Source organism: Orcinus orca, chromosome 7 (assembly GCF_937001465.1).
Source record: "Orcinus orca chromosome 7, mOrcOrc1.1, whole genome shotgun sequence".
Classification (NCBI taxonomy): Eukaryota; Metazoa; Chordata; class Mammalia; order Artiodactyla; family Delphinidae; genus Orcinus; species Orcinus orca.
The window spans coordinates 35,451,655-35,470,392 of record NC_064565.1 but is presented as its reverse complement, the minus strand read 5'-3'; positions in this window follow the sequence as shown (position 1 = coordinate 35,470,392).

The following is an 18,738-nucleotide window of genomic DNA, read 5'->3' as shown; positions in this document are numbered from 1 at the left end:
TTTTGTTACTGGTTAGCACGTTCTGGTTAGCAAACACAGACCAAATGTTTGTGTTTCCCCAAAATTCATATGTTAAAATCCTAACCCCAAAAAAACGATGATAGAGAATTGGGTTTAGACGAAGTATGAGGGTGGAGCCCCCATGACGGGATTAAGGAAGACCAGAACTCTCTCTCTGCCATGTGACACACAGCAAGAAAGTGGCAGTCTGCAAACCAGGAAGAGCCTCCTTCCTCATCCCATTAGGAACAGCATCTGCGATTATCTTGATCTTGGACCTCCCAGCCTCCAGAACTGTGAGAAGCAAATGTCTGTTGTTTAAGCCATCCAGCCACCTGTCTATGGTATTTTGTTAGATAAGGTCCAATTTCTCTATTCTCAGGAAACAAAAATTTATTTAAATATTAGCCTAAGCTAGATATTATTAGGAAGCTATAAAGAGGAAATTAACAACACCTTATATTTATGCTTTGTTTTCAAATGCATTATTTCTGTTGATTCTTGAAGAATCCCCAAGAGTGAAAGTTATATAATATACAGCAAAGTTAAATCATGGTTAATATGAATTATCTGACATTAGCTACTTTATTTTTTTTCTATGATATGAATGCATAGTTCATCATACTTGGAAACGTCACAGCAAACAGGGAGTTTCTTGAGGGAAGAGATTTTTTTTAACAAGTTCATGTTTGTACCCCTAGCACCTAAAAGGGCATTTGACACATTATAGACACTTGATAAATAGTAATGCTTAAATTCCTTTAAATCCTTTACTGAAGTAGTAATTGGGTCAACTGTCTATTTCTCTCATAATCACTGGCATTACGTTAATTTAAACTAGCATTGCTGTTTTTTCTGGACTTTCTAACTGGTCTCCTTACATCCACTGTTGGCAATACCAATCACATTGCAGACAGAGTACTTAAAAATGCAAATACGATCACATGACAATACTTACCCACATACACACCCACCCACTCTTAAAACCATTCAATTGTATTTCATGACTCTAGTACTTTTAGTATTTTCCACATTTATTGTGTGATTATTTAATTAATCTATGCCTTTCCTAACAGGCTTTAAACCCCATTCTTAGAGCACGGACTGAATTTGTTTTTGTCCTTATCTCTATCTCCAGGGCTCTACATTCTATATGCTTAGAATGTAGTATGTGGTCAAAAATACTCATCAAAAGAATTCATCCAGTAGTCAAATCTAAACTTGCTTTATTTTAGCATGCTACTTTCATTATCTGAACTGAACAGGTAAAATAAAATTGTGGAGGAACATTATTGTCAAATTCATATAATTGTTTCTGTTTGCTTAACCAATTGCTACAACACCTATAATATTGTAACTTACTATTAATAGAAAAGCAGCAACTACATCTCCTTGACACAGAGTGATCCTGCTTGTCAATTCAAAGGAGACACTGAAAGAAATCCATTATTCTGTCTTTACCTATAATGGTTATGTAAAAAATGGAAGCATATTTGGCAGCTTTCAGGAGCACAGACAATTCTATATGGACAACAGACAGTAAGCAGAAGCAGTAAAATTTCCCGTTCTGTTAAAAATTTAAGAGTCACTTGATTTTTAGCTCTTTGGCAAAACCCATTACACAGAAAAAGTATACATATAGAAAACTCAAACTTACTATAGGTAAATTTCAGAGTCTGTTATTTGAAAACAAAAGAACTTTGAAGAGTATTCGTAACCTACTTCTTTTTATTGTTGGGTCCCAAGGCATTTCAAAGGGCACGGTTTCCCAGATCATTTCATGCTAGTTCTAGGAGGAATGCGTCTTTTGCTCCTTTCAGTAGTACCACGTCTCATGTTATCATCATCCGCATGCTTGTGTGTTTCTCTCACTGGTTTATAAATGTGTGAGGTCAAGGTCTGGTTCTACCCACATACCCTGAAATACAGGATGTGCTGTAGTTCAATAACCCTTTATTGAATGCTGTGATCTAATTTACAAAAATTCAATTTATACTCATGTCTTCTGAGACAATATTTATTGTGTTAAGTAGAAGATGGCACCAATGTACATGGGCCAAAGGTAGAAGGAAAAATAGTCATACAAGGACTGGCCCAAGTAGGCTAAATGGTGATTGGGGCTGAGTTTGTCTTTGGAGTTCCTTTCCCATGTTATCAGATTTGAACTCCATGTTGGTACCCCTTCAGCTCATCACCCCATCTTTTGTTCCATGGGATTAAGATTTGATGAGTTTCACCTGTATGTATTGATGTAATGAAGAAGGTAAAGCATCTGATTCATTTTTTTTATCATTTTCAAGTGAAATTTTATTTATAGGAAATATCATTAAATTATAGCAATTTGAAATATTATGATAGGATAAATTCTTTTTTTTTTTTTTTTTTTTTGCGGTACGCGGGCCTCCCACCACCGTGGCCTCTCCCGTTGCGGAGCACAGGCTCCGGGCGCGCAGGCTCAGCGGCCATGGCTCACGGGCGCAGCCGCTCCGCAGCATGTGGGATCCTCCCGGACCGGGGCACAAACCCGTGTCTCCTGCACCGGCAGGCGGACTCCCAACCACTGCGCCACCAGGGAAGCCCCCTTTGCAAAGTTTTTATTGAAAAAACTTTTGAAAAGTTTTTACTCTCTACAGAAGGATGCCTGCTTAAAGTTTATAGAATATTACAACAGGAAAAGTCTTCAGATAATTTCTGGTTTAATACACTTAAGACTCAAAAAGATTGATTCTATTAATCAGCTGATAACAGATATTTGAGTGCCTCCTATACTATGCAAGGCACTAGGAACACAAAGGTGAATAAGAAAGAGAATCTGCTCCCAATGAGTTTCCAGTGCAGCAAGGCACAAAACCTCTGAGCTTAGTAGAATTATGGCCCATGTCTTCTACATGTAGAGGAGGTATTTATAGAATCTCAGCATTTAGAGAAAATGTGAGTTTTCAATGATCATCCTGATGAGCATATTAGTATTCGTGGGGTCCTCATGTCTCTCCATAAGTACCATTGTTGTGGAACATATTCCATCTGAAAAGAAATAACCCCCTAAAGGGTGCACATTTGAAATCTAAATAGTACCCTTTCTTTTTGAAATTTTAATTTTGGAACTTAATATAGAGCCTACTGTTACCAGAACAACCACATCCACCGAAAATCATCTTAAGGTAGCTATAGAATCCCAAGAGAATAATGAGTTCTTCAGAGTTTCCCTAGTTATGGAGAGGAAATCATTAGTAACTTATGACAGAAATAAAGAAATCATCCAATTAATGTATTCAGAGATGAATCTTAATGTCCAATTATTCTCTTGATTTGACACAACCTAGTAACAACATAACGTAGTCAGCAACATTGTATTAATGTCGGAAGATAGCGGGAAGGTAGCCCTGTAGGGGAAGAAACAGTTTCTGTTTAATCCTTTCCTTTTTCTTTTGCTCACATATGATAAGCAAATCTCCTGCTTAAGTTTATCTTAAAACAAAAAAAAAAAAAAAGGAAAAACAAGTAACCCCACAGAATTTACCTGAAAACCATATTGTGCTCAAAAGTCAGAATTATATTATAATTAAAGCTTATAAAATATAATTTAAACAAAGGTCGGTCTGTTCAATTCATTAACTATTAACAAATGATTTTGCTATCATTCATCCTAGTCTCCTAGTTCAGATCTATTGATTGATTTAACCAATGTCTATTTAAATGTTTAATTTCCATATTTTATAATTGGTCCAATATTAAATAATACTCACAAAGAGTAAAAAGTTAAAGTGCCATATCATCATATCCATATTCATGCTTCCATTTCTTGAAGGGATGAAAATTAAGGAAAATGTTTTTCAATATTTTTCTATTTTACATTAAATAATACATAGTGGTGATAAAAAATATGAGTATATAAATGTATTACAGTACAAATCTGTACCAATCTTAAACCCCCAGTCTCCCTGTTTTCCTCTACAAAAAAGAAAAAAGAAAAAAAAATCCCCCTAATTGTTTTTAGTTCATTCAAAATTAAAAGGTCTTATCTTTTAAATATTAATAATTATAAAATGCAGTAGCCATATAACTGGCTATATTTTTAGATCATTTAACCACATCTCACTTTCCCTCATTAAAACATTGTACAACTAAATAAATGTGTTAAGATAATAAATTTCGGTACTGTTTTAAACTTTTTTCAAAGATAAACTTACATTCTCTGTTTATTTTTATATTCAGCAAAATTTCATTGTTGTAGGAGATATTCTTGATTGCCTTGTTAGATAATCCCCCTTTATGGTTTCTCTTTTTCTTGAACACTTCTAAATGATACTTTCTTTCCACTGCTAAATTTTTAATCAAATTTCTATCTGCTTTGCCCCATCAGTCAGCTCAAGACCGCTGATTTAAGCAGAATGCAGTTCTAATTTGACTAACCAGAGTCACAGGTGTGTTTGAAATGACTGATATGTAAGTATATGTCTGAATAGTCTGTGTATCCATAAAGAAACAGTATTGAGCTTGCAATATATATACGAGGGCCCATTCTTGGTACTGGATTAGATACCAAGAATTAAATTTCATTCCAAACTAAGTGTAAGAAATGGAATCTGACTTCAAGAAACAGAGATTAATTGAAGAGATACAGTACACTCAGATGACATACATATGGCAATGTTATTAGTGATCACTGGACAACTAAAAATGCAAGAATTCAAAGAAGAGAAAATGACCACTACAGGCTAATTGTCAAGAAGTGGGGTTTTCTTGTTTGTTTGTTTGGTTGGTTTTTTGTTGTTTTTTTTTTTTTTAGAAAAACAGGATTTAAACTGGCCTCAAAATATGTGTAAGAGTAAGACATACACTCAAAAAAAAGACAGAATAGTGTGCCCAGAGGCATGAGGAAAGAGATCTAGAAGGCTTCTAAAGGACAGTGAATGAGCAGTGTGTCTGAAGCACAAAATTATTAAATGGGGGTAACAGGAAATCAGGCTAGAAAAGCAGTTTTGGAAAGTCAAGTTAACGAATTTAGTCATTATGTGTCAGCAGGGTACAGTTAGGGATGATTTTTGATGAGAAATGATATGATAAGGAATAATGTTTTATGACAATTCGTCTGGGGGATTCGTTTTCATTCATGCTTCCATTTATTCAACAAATATTGATTCGAGCTCTAAAATACCCAGGCATTGTACTATAAATAGCAGCAAAGACAAGTAAGATACATTTCCCACCCTCGAGGTGCTTCTATCCTAGAGGCACAAGTAAAAGAGTAAGTGCCATTTATTGTGATAATGTGGCATATGGTGCAGCACCACCCTGAATGCTATGGGTGTTTAGAAGAAAGACTTCCAGACAATACTCGTGATCAGAGAAAGCGAATACTTGAGATTCTGGCAGAGCCAATTCTGGAACTACAACTTGAGAGATCAGTATTAGTTAATTATATGACTTGGAGAAGAAGGAGGAATGAAGACATTTAGGCACATGGGAACAATTCATGTGAAGGCAGAAAACCGCAGCACAATGGAGCCATCTCTTCATTGCCTGATGTCGTGTCCCCTTGGCCCATCTGTGATTTCAGCTACGGCTGTGATACACAGTTCTGTGCAAACTCAGAGCTAGCATACCGGTCAAGCATTTCCCACTCAGGGACTTTTCCGAAGTTCTGGAAGTCACTTAGCTTCTGCACAAATGGAGCCTGAAAGGGTTGGGGTGTTACACCCAAAGGCATCCTTCAAACAGTGGGGAACAGGAGATGGTAGAAGAATGACTCAGCTGCCTGTTCTTCTGACAATTCTGGGAGTATTACAGGTTTCTCAGAGGTTTCAAGGAATGAAGCTCTATCGACGGATTATAGGGACTTCACTGACATACCCTCACCCCAACACTCTATTCCTCCTCCCTCATACCTGCTTCCTTATATAGCCACCCAAATAAACTCCCTGCTACCAAGTCCTTGCCTCAGGCTCTGCTTTTAGTAGAACCCGAATAGAGACAAAAATCTCTTATTCAGGGTGATTGTAGAGACATGGGTAACAATGATGAGAGGGGTCATGGTGGATGGAGAAGGATAGTTGATTTTCAAACTAGAGAGAACTTTGTGTGTCATGCTAAAAACTGAATTTTATCCAAAAAGTTAAAGGGAATCATTGAATGATTTTATACAAGAGAATAACATGTGTAAGATTTTTGTTTTAAAAGATCTCCCTGGCAGCAGTGTAAAGAGTATGAATTGCAACACCCTAGATGGAGAATTGAGGGCTGATTTAGAGACCATACTATGACCCAAGCAAGGTATTTGGGGTCTTAATTAAGGAATTAGCTATAGGAATGAATATGAGATGTGAAAACCATCTGCTTTTAGTGCCTGGTTGGATGTGTGGAGTGAGGGAGAAGGGAGTTTCCAATTTGGGACAATGTCTGAGTAGCAACACCATTTATCCATAGAATACAGGAGCAGTAGGTTATGGGGAGAGGGGTGGAATGAGTTTATTTTTCAGCATATTAATACAAGAGCTTGGGGTAAAATTCATATGGAGAGATAGGTAGGCAGTTTTTTATTTCTTGGTAGAGGTTTGGATCACAGATATAGACATATGTTGAACAGGCCTGTGGTAGGCCCTGCGGTAGTTTCTTCTAAATATTACTTCACTTAACCCTCATAGCAAACCCAACATGTGGATTATTTTCATTACTTTGCATTTGAGAAAATAGATTCAGAGAGGTCATTTAATTTGTTTAGGATCACACAGCAAGTGAACAGTGGTGATAGAATTTGAACCCAGGTCTGATAGCCTGAATAATGCTTTTACAGTATACCACTCTGGCTCTGCCATACTGACTATACCAACATCTTTATCTTGAAATGGCTGATGATTGTAGAGCTACAATTTTCAACTATAGCAGATAATAAAGGTAACAGGACCCACAGGTCTCACACCTGAACCATGAATAGCTTGACATTATATAAAACCATAGATCTAATCTATTACCCTACCTGCAATGCAACTCACTCTTCATATTGGTGTCCACTTGTCATATAAATGTTTCTATGCAAAATGTGGGATGTCCCTACATGAAATATTATCTTTGTGAGTTTATAAAGCATGTCACCAGTTATAATTAAAAGCAAGGAAGGAATAAAAGTGCTCATCTTAATACACTCAAGATCAACAGGATGAAGGGAGGGAAAAGATAAGTGTTTAACAGCCCAAAGTGGTAGGTGCTATTTTCATTGGAGTGCTTCACAGAATTAGATGGACTCCTAAGAGTGAAAGGGGGAGGTATCTTGTGTCTGTTTAAGAAAAGGCAGTTCTGGGTATACAGTGATGGTGTGAGAGAACACACATGCAGTTCCAAGTGGGCAAAGATCTGAGGCCATGGTTGTACAGAAAAGCTAAGACATAATTGTACTAAGGATCAAGGCTTAATAAGCAATAGAGAGAATAAGTAAATATACAAAGAAAAATTGATTAGATGTACATCTATGTAGTGTATATATGTATGTGTGTATATATTCATCTGAGGGGAACTTATATTAACAAACAGACTTCCAAAGAAGAATAAAGAAATATTCAGATTGGAAAAGATCTGAGAGAGCATTGTAAGTCACAAGCCCTACTTCAACCCTCATTTCGCAAAAGAAGAAGTAAGTGAAAAGGTTAAGTGATTTTTTTTCAAGATTTAAATCCACAAATGGGCTGGACATTTATTGAACAGTTATTTGTCTAATGTTATGGTAAACTGAATATTTTATTATAAATATGATAGTGACTCTTCAAGCATCTTATATGTTTCTCTCTTAAAAGTTAGTTTTCAATATTCATGAAACAATAGCGTCAGTGAAGAGACGTACCAAGATCCATGGAATCTGTGAGATATTCATTAGGTTTTTTGTTGTTAGGATTTTTAATCGATCATGTGAAGTTAGTCTATGTCCAATACTTCTTGGCCATAAACCTAAAGGATAAATATTTATGGAATCTCTGAAGTTCTATGGAATTATAACTCTCTTAAATGGAAGTGTTCTGTTACTCTGTAATCATTTTGGACATAAAACAAGATATTATTAATTGAAAAGTTTTTAATTTCTTCATGCAACTGGTGGTTCTCAAGCTTTAGGGAGCACCAAAAGCACCTGGAGGGCTTGTTAAAACACAAGATCACTGGGTCTCACCTCAGTGTGTGTGATTCAGTAGGTCTAGTAAGGGCCTAGAAAATCTGCATTCCTCACAAGTTCCCAGTGAGGCAGATGCTGCTTGTCCAGAGACCCTCATTTGAGAACCACTGTACTAATTGGACCATGAAAAACTGTGGGCAGAAACTGTCTCACTCATTTCTGTATGCTTAGCGTCTACCATATAGTAGAACCTCAACAAATGTTTATAGGAATGAGTGAATGAATAAATGACTATATAAATGATGTAGCTAAAAATGTTAGCTAATTTGGACTATTAACTGCCCAGCTCAAGAGTCTTCTTGTTTCTCCCACTTATAAAGAAATTAATAAATCAAGAAAATATTAAGTAATTGCTGTCCTAACTCTGTGTTGTCATGGATACAGTATTCTATTTTCAGTACTAGTCATGTCTTACTTGTTAATGACTGTTACAGTAACCAATAGGAAAATAACACTTCACTCACCACATTTCATTAAATTTAACACCTCATATTAAGCTTAATGGGACAATAAGAACAAAGTTCTGCTTGCCATTTGTTTACAGAATTCCTCCATTTCCCTGTGGTTAGTGACTTACACAGCATCAATCTTTATGAACAGCTCCCCAAATAACAAGGAGATAGGAAAATAAAAGCTTTCTATTTGACTTAATAATAATGACCTCTGGGCCGGACATTTCCTGACATTTAACCAATAGTTAAATTAAAAGACTCTACTGTCTTTGATTCAGGGTCTCTGCTTCTACCACAGATTATTACCTTGCAGGAAATGCCCTTACTTTAGAACATTATAAATTTAACAGAAGAGGAAGCAAAATAATATGAATCCTGAGCACTAGGACTATCAATCCTTGCATTGTAAAAGGGTAAATGCAAAATATGGGTGGAGAATAGACAAAACTGGAATAAAATCCTTCACAGTTTGATCTTGATGCCAATCACGATGAAATAATCACCTCCATCATTGCAACCTGGAGTCATGCTACTTTATTTCCAAGGAAAATTCCACTGTGAGGGTAAAGAGCTTCATAATGTATCAGGAGAGAACAGATTATAAACAAACAGTTCAGGCTCCAGAAGAAAAAAAAAGATAATTAAATATATTTAATGATGCACACATCTGAGCAAAAGATCAAGGAAATATTGGAAAACATAACATCATTTAGAAGTCAAGGGAAATAAATGGGGAAGGAGAAAAGGACAGATAACTCAGAGGGACTGAATAAATCTCAGATAGGATATAAAAGACTGGAAACAGATGTTTATATTAAACTGCCAATGGAGTGATGAAACCATACAGATTGCGGTACCAATTTAACTGGAAAAAGCTATGGCAAGCAGACAGAGATTTGAGTTGGAGCTCTATTTTCCACCAGTCAACTGAAGGAGGTGGCTGCTGCCGCTACTGCTAATGATGAATACCATATGCTAGCAAGAGACACAGCCAGTGTGCTCTGCTGTGTGTGTTGGTTTGGGAAGATATGTGTAATTTTCTTTATCTGATACAAAATTAGTGCAACTTCAAATAACTGCATGCAGAATGCCTGAAGAAGAGCCCATATTGCTTCTCATTGAAAAAGTCAAGAGTGAATCATTTTTAAAACTTTTCATCTCGATTCAATAACTCAGTTAAAGTACCTTTACCTGATTTAGCCATGATATTGCCCTAGTTTTTTTTTATTATATTTTTATAGTGGAGAGGATGCCTACAACAGAATAACCATGCAGACAAGTAGTTTATGTGATATTAAAAAACAACAAACTTGCTGCTGACAGTCTTCTTTAAATGAGCATATATGTGTCTCTGTACATATAAGGTTTACTTCTTGTATCAACAAAGGATCCAAACCTTGTGCTCTAGTCATAAATTTTGTTTCATATTGAAAAAATAAATTTAGTTTCATATCAATTCCCCAGTTTACAAAAAGCAATCTTCAAAAAAACACTGGAATTGGCAATTTGGAGTTTGTTTGTTGTTTTCTTTAAGGGAACATGCAAGGTTAAAATAAACAAATGGTCAAGATTGAAGAGAAAAAGAGACTAAGAGAATTGGTGTATAAGTGATATTGTTTTCTTTTATGAAATTTCCTTAATTCTGAGGCAAACACCTAGTTAATCTGATGAATTCAGCAAGAGAAAGAAAAAGAAAGAAGAGAAAACTTTGGTTATTTCCTTTCATATTTGACATGAGTGCTCACCTGAATCTTTTATGCTCCCATTGTTGTATTAATGTTGTATAGACGTGGTATAAATGTTCATTTTTTTTCTCCAAGACTCATTAAAATATGGAGAGGAGAAAGGGAGAGTCACAGAATAACTTTAAAAATATTTTGGTAGTCCTCATTAAAAAGAGTTTAAGTACCTTGGATTTTATTTTATTACATGGTAATAAAATCGGGCCAGAGGAGAGATGTTCAGTCTGCAACTCAAAGACCAAATGTAATTGCCGCTAAGTCATAGCCACTGATCTTTTGACCAAGTAGACTTGAAGCTGAGGAAAGCTGTGGCCCCAGAAAAACCATCTGTGCTATTTAAGCTACTACCCTTTTTTAAAATGATCTCTGCCTTACCAGCTGAAGTTCCTTTTACATTCATTATTATGGAAAGAAAAAAACGTCTGACAGAGTGCGAACCTCTTAACAAATATTACCAGATAAACAAATAAATCAAATAATAAAATATGCCTACTAATCTAGTTCTGTTCTGAAAAATGAAAGAAATTTTTTAAAAAAAGACAAACACAATGTATATCAGAAAACTGAGAGAAAGAGGAAAAAAAGGAGGAAAAGTAACTGCTTGTAGAGACATTATGCTGCCTTTCACACTGTCATTTCATTCCTTTCTGAAGGCCTGGGACTTATTTTCCCTGCTGAAATAGTCTCTCGGATCTCTAATATCAAGGGCAAACTTGTACTGCTTGATGGCATTCCACACTTGTCTGTTGGGAAGATTTAAACCACCTGATTCTCTCTTCTGCTCCTGGTCTATTGCTGACCTGCATCGCAGGCCTAACTGTGCAGCTCCTCCAGGAGACTGTGTATGATCAATCCCAGCGCCCCGGTGAGCTAGCCTGAGTTCACCTTCAGACCCCTCCAGAGTGATGAATCCCACTGGAATTCCTAGCAAAGCTTTGCATTCCTTGCTAAGAAGAGCAATTACTCTCTCTGGAAAACTTGCAAATGCTCTCTGCACTAACAAGGGACCTGGGGCTTGCTTGAGGAAGGCAGACAGAAACCAAGCTCTAGCTCCATCCCCCCCTATCATGCTTGAGTTCCAAGAAACAACAATGAACTAGTAAGCAGGGAAAGAAATTAGAATTGTAGAAGTGCCAAAGGTATCCCTTGGAGCAGTGTGAATATTGTGTTGTCATGTAAAAGAGCCCTTGAAAGATAAAGGAACTAAGTCCAATTATTTCACTGGTTCCATGTTCATCTGAATCACTCTCTAACTTCAGACTTCCAGTGATATCATAGTGCCTGAAATAATTAATTTACCTCTTCCTTCCAAAACCATGTTGGAAGATTAATTCCCAATACTAAAATGAATTTGGTAGCGGACACATTACCATTTTGTGGGTTACCTGGCAGTCATTTTGAAATGCCATCTTGGATGAAATGTAGTCTTCCATCTTCCCTACAGATGCAGTCTGTCTGATTCGTGGGCTTTCTTTCTCATTATATTAAAGAAAACATACTCCTTTTTGATGTTTTTATAAAGGAATACAAGTTATCTTTCATAAACATTTATACAGATGCAAAATAAATATTTAATTACAAAAACAACAGTACAAATTTTTAACTACAAATAAGCAAAGAAAAATATTATACTTATATGCAAACCAATTAAAATTAAATCTCATAAATAAATAAGTTGGAGGTAAGCTTTGCTGTTATTGCATGGCTGTTACTGTGGTTTATCATGGAAGGTACCTACATAATAATTTAATCTCAGCTTTAGGGCAGTCCGGACTGCAGTGAATTGCTTTAACCAGTGAATAAATCCCTGGATTTGTATACCGAAATCTAAGAATGACCATTTAGACACCACCACCATCTCGGTCTATAATCAGCAGTCTGTCAGACAACTAAGGAAACCAATTGAGACGTAAAAACAATTACAACAGTTGAAATACTAGGTGTAATCAAACAAAAGTATTTTTTCCAGCACTTTAAGATTTTTTTTTTTAAACTAACAAGCAAGGCTTTAGAATGCACAGACTCAGAAGGAACCCACATTCCCTTTGATGGGATCTCATTTGGGCTACTTCAGTCCCAAGAAGAGACTATTTATGTGAATATTGCAGTAGAGAAAAAAAAAGCCAGACACAGCTGGCTACCCTTTCCTTTGGCAAAGAACAGCAATGGCCTTACCATCCTTCTGTTTATGGCAACACAAACTACTTTATTTGAAAAGTCACTCATTTCTATGATTGCAGTGGACATGTTTTCATCAACAGAGCAGTTGAGGAGGAAAAATTATTTTATTAGCTAATTTTCCTCTCATGAATCAGGGATTTTTCTCTGGACAGAGAGGAACTTCAAACCCCTCCAGAAATGGAAGCATGCCCATGGATTGACTACTACAGATCAAGTTTCCAGTGGGCTAATAACCTGCTCCAGTGAAAACATATTTTTAATTTGCTTTTAGGGTTATTTATTTTTTTATTATTACGCTAAGGGTTTATAATTTAATGTCAAACATAATTTTGCACGAATTATGTGACTGTACTATGATGCAGTAGATAAGCTCTGTGTGCCTGGCTGGCATGGTCTCAAACGATGTTTTTGAGAAAAATGGATCACCGTTTGGCAGGTTGCCATTCCATAAACTGCTCGATAGAACTTAGAAAGGAAAAAGTTGCAAAGAATTTTCATGTTTTACAAAAAAATATTTCTAGTAATATTAGAAGCAGAAAAAAATACTCTTTTATTGCTGTCTACTAGATGTAACATAAATTGTATGAAGCTAATTAAGAAATTAAAAGGCTTCCAATTAAAAATTGCAAAGTCATATTTATTGTAAATTGTCAACCAGCCAAGTGGAATCATATTTTTTAAATGAGAATATTTATTTAAAAATACAGTAGTCATCATAGTGTCTCCAAGCTTTATGATCAGATTGGTAAACATTTAGGAGTATCGACAATGTGCCAAGCTTCATGCTGGGAATGGGAGATACATAAATAAAAACTGTCCTGCCACAGCTCTCAAGAAGTTCACTGTCTAGTGGAGGAGACAAGCAGAGATGTCCTGCCAATGTAATGCAGTAAGTGCTATAATACAGTTATGCAGAGGGTTCTCTGGAGCACAGATAAGGAGCATCTGGCCAAGATTTGCAGATGGGGTAAAAGGTCAGGAATGTCCACAAGACGTGACTGAAGAACAGATTTAGTGTTCCAAGTTGGAAGACAAAGAACCAAGAGAATTAACTTGTGAAATAAATATTTGTTTATATATCTGTCCACAAGTTTAAATGTAAATATAACATTTATATGTCATTAACATTTGTATGTCATTTCACATGCATCAGCTATTCTGATCCTCACACTGACCCTATGAGTTTAAGGACTGAGGGTAGAAGTATCTTCACTCTACAGGTAAGGAAAATAAAGCCTAGAACAGTTACATGGCCAGCCCAAGGTCGCTGGGGTAAAAAATGCATTTTAAGAAAGCCAGGAGCAAACCACAGGACTCTTGACTTCCAGACCAACTGTCACTCTGGTGTACTCCACTCTGCCATTTTCCTGCTCATTTATCATATCATCACTAACAAAACAGCAATTATTGAACCTTTAGGCACAGAATGTGTAATTAAAGAATAATGTGAAATGTCATTTTTGACCTTTCCAATTAAAACAAAAACTTCATTAAATTAACATAATCAGTAAGAATCCCACATATATTTTAAATGTCATCCATTTATCAACCACAATTCTAAATCAAATCATACAGAACATGAAATCAAAATTTTTCTGTGTTTCCACACTATCAAATACAAATACTTTGGCAAATAAGTAAGTAGAGTCTGAAGAGTTAAATCATTCCACTATGCAGTGGACCTACTGGACATAGTAGCCATGCAAGTTAGTCAACCAATTATAGGAAAATTGCTACAATGTTGATTGGGTTGCTGCTGGGTCATTGATCTGATTTTGTCATTATGGTAAGTGAAATAACTGAATTGTGAAACTTTCATGAATCTTTTTTTTTGTAAATTTGATTGTCTTTGTAGACCATCTTCAGTAGCAGACAGTTCTACTCTTGAGTTTCCACTCTTGCTTCAAAATATTTATTTCTGACAATATAAGAGATGTGAATCCTGGATTATACAAAGCAATGACCTGACCTGGAATGACAGGATTAGTTGAGGTTCTTTTCTTTTATTATTGAAGAGCTTTATATCAAGCATAGGATGGTCTGAATCAATCTCTAAACCTACAGAAAAATATTTAGTGACAAAACAATTTCTTTTAAAATGTTAGAAAAAAAGAATTTTCTCTCTATATAGAACCACAGAGTTAGTTACTGGTAATAATGACTTTTCCTGTTAATTGTCTACTTGGATTACGTAGGTAATCTATTGCAACTCTTCTTAGTATTTTCGAGTTACCTGTATCCTTACCATGTAAAAAAACAGACTCCTCCAAAGGATGTATGTATTAGTCATGTTAGCTTAGGCTATGCTGCAATAACAAACATGCCACAGAATCTCAGCATAATTCATAAGGGTTTAGTGATTGTTCATGCTAAGTCCTTTAGGGGTCTAGTAGCTTCCAACGGATGCCACTGGGATTCAGGATACTTCTATCTTGTAACTATGTCAACAGGGACATTCCATATTTAGGTTACTGCATCAAAGAAAGAGAGAGCTGAAGAACCACACACCAACTCGTAAATGTTTTTTATCTCTTTACTTCCCCTCCCAGCTCATTGGCCAGAAGGAATCAGATGGGACTGGTTGACTCATAGAAGGGGAAGGGAACGTGGGAGAACACTTGAAAATTCTGTGAACAGTAAATTTCTCTGTCATACTGGGCATGCTTCTAATGGCAGTTACATTTCTAACATCCTCAAAACTCTGATAAAGTCCCTAGCCCAAACACACCACAATATAGATTATGCATCTAGAGCTAGAATGAGTATTAAATGTTAAATAATAAAGAAGATATTATTTTTAAAACAGTAATAAGAAAAAAATTATATAATTGCTTAAAACCAATTAGGTAGAAATAAAACTGATCTTCCAGATTATATTGTTATATATTCCTTCACTAAATCTTTATAGAAATCCCGTTATTCTAGGAAAGGAAGGCTCCAAAAGACTGAAATTCAGCTGAAGTGATGATGCTGTAAGCACTGCACCTTGGATTTGAATCCAGTTTGATCTTAATCTAAGATCTCTGCTCTTGCTACTTTATCATGCTGACTCCCCAAATGTAAATTAATCAGGAAAATGATCAATATCTCTAAAACTACAAACAAAAAAACCCACAAACTAAAACTACAAACAAAAAACTAAAACTAAACAAAAAACCCCCACAAGTACAGGGTAACTCTAATCCAAGGCTCCTGAGTGTCCTGAGAGCAATAAGATCAGAGCTAGGTTCAAAAGTAATAAATTAGCCTGCTAATTCAAGAAAGCTAAATGAAGAATGGGAGCTTACTTATAGTGCTAAGTAGAAGAGAGTGTAAAAGTAGCCTATGAAAAATGAGGAGAAGGAGTTAAGACTTGACACCTGTAACTCAAAGAATCTGGTGCATTGATTAAGAACAGGTTCTGGCATCAGACTGGCCTGGGATGGTTCCTGATTTGCTTAACCTTTCCACTCCTCAATTTCCTTTATCTATAAAATGGGCATAAGTCCTACCTTGTTAGATTATTACGAAGATTATATTAAAGGAATTTGTATTTGAAGTGTTGATACAATGTATGACAATGTCTTTTCTTGGAAGAGGAACTATCTTGAAGGGCCTCAAGTCACAATATTTAGTACTATGAATAATACCCTATCCAATGTGAGACTGCTTACAACAGTTTCTCATGTGATTTATGGGGCTTTTATGTGGATTTCTTGGTCATGAAGTGGGAGACATTATTATAGAATGCAATGTACCATATGAAATCTGCATGGCACTGAAAACTCATTCTAAATAATACAACTAATCTGAAACAATGCAAACCTACCCTACAAAATACATAAGCACTCAAAAATCATTAACATAAGTTTGACAGGACTAAAACAATTTGTCTCAATTTTTCTACAATCTTAGGAAAATTTCCCATTCTATTGTCATAGTTCTTGATAACCTTGTAAATCATTAAGATGGGCAAAATAACTCATTACCCAAATAAGTGACTAAAAATATAGGTTCAAGATATTAATCCATCTCAAATCATCTGTGATTTCAATAGTTTGGTTTTACACAACACTATTCAGCACATTAATCACACTTCTGTTCTCACAGTGTAAATAGCCAGGTACACTGATTTATATTTTCCACTTAATCAACTATCTTTTTGATATGTTAACATGAAAATGATACAAATGAAGTCAAAATTGGTCAAACCTCTAATAAAATCCCAGAAATATGTATCCACCCTACGTATGGACCTTTTATTTTCAGCAGGTGTCTACTTAAGTATTTTTTTCCATTACTATTCAACTCAAGGAATAAGAAATTTGTGTTCATTCATTTTAGGCACTAAATGAACAGCAATGGAAACTGAAATTCACTAGTTATTCTAGGAATATAGAGCTTGGGCAGCGATGTCATGGCAATTTTCACAGTGAGCTGGGGTATTGGGTTACCTCCAGGTAAACTGAAGGAACCATGCTTGATGGCACCTTCAAGACATTTAGCATTTCCTAAGTACTGACTAACCAAGAATGATTTGAAACATAAGCTGGAATGAGAAAAATGAGTCAGGAATAACCCAGATAGTAGCATCAAGGCTGTGGAGAAGACCCTTTCATTACTAAGCATTAAAACTTCTTTTGATGGGAATTTATAAAGTCAAACACTTGTTTCTAATAACTGGATATTATCTCAAGTGTCTCAAATAAGACTAGTATACATACCATTTGTCTTTTAGAAATAGTATTCAATATAAGAAATTTTCACATTGGACACATTTAAATAGATGTTTCACGCAGTCCTCAAGTAAATAAGAATTGTAAAGAGATAGTGCACTATGGGACCAAAAGTCAAGAGTCCTGGATTTCAGTTACAGCTCTAGCCATCTTATCAAAGTATTTTATACCTCTGTACCTCAACTACATCATCTACTAGATAAGAAATTTACACAAGATGGGCCTATGTGTCCCAAGTGAAAATATCGAACTCTCCACTGATATTCAATGCCATTCTTAGACCAGTATGTCTTTCCACCAAGAACAAAATGCTTCCCAAAATACAGTAAACACTGACCACCAAAATATAGTAAACTTTGACCACACACAGTCTATTTAAAAATCTAAAAGATGCCTATATCTTAGGAAAACACAATTATACTATATGAATGCATGGATAATTATCTAACATCACACAATGAGAGCCAACTTGGGCCTAGTGTGTCTAATCATTCATGGTAAATTCAACCAACCCCTTTAAACACAGGTATTCCAGATTGTCTTGATCTCACTAAATGGTAAATCTGTGTATGAAAAAAAAAAGAAACTTTGTGTGAGTCACAGGAGACCAGACTAACTTAAGACCTAACAACAATTCTAATCGTATTACTTCTTGAATCCTTACTAAATGTCAGGTAGTGTGTTAAGAAATTTGTAGGCATTATCATATGTAATCCTCTCAACAACTTTAGATATTAGATAATGTTATTCATATTTTATATGGAAAAAATGACTCTGCTTTTTTTCTAAGGTTGCATTATTGGTATATGTAAGAGCTAGTATTTGAACACTTTTCTGTCCAAGTCCAAAACCTATATTCCTAACTACTGCTTTATGTATAACCTTCCTGTTGGAACCATACTCTGAATCTTCTAGTGGAGTCTAGAAAGACTATTTTGGGAGCATACGGTTGGGAAGAATATGTATAATTCTGTTGCTTAGGCAAGGGTTATGTTAATAGCCATCCACCTTAAGTCAGGATTCTATTTGTCATTTTGAAAGTAAGAGTTTCGTCATTTAATAAAAAGGGACTAATTCATTAAAAGATACTAAAGTAAGATGAATAAAAGTGATATATCACTCTTCCAGAATTAATATATCTATTCCAAGGTTAGACAGATTTGCATATAGTTCAAGTTTCAGATTACTGTCATAATCTTCAACTGCCTTGAATAGAGGTAGATTTAAAACAAGAATTCTTTTTCATTAATTTTTTAAAAAATTTATTGAGGTATAGTTAATTTATAACATTGCATTAGTTTCAAGTGTAAAGTGATCCAGTTTATATATATATATATATATATATATATATATTCCTTTTCAGATTCTTTTCCATCATAGGTTATTACAAGATATTGATTATAGTTCCTTGTGCTATACAGTAAATCTTTGTTATTTACCTATTTTATATATAGTAGCGCGTATATGTTAATCCCAAACTCCTAACTTAG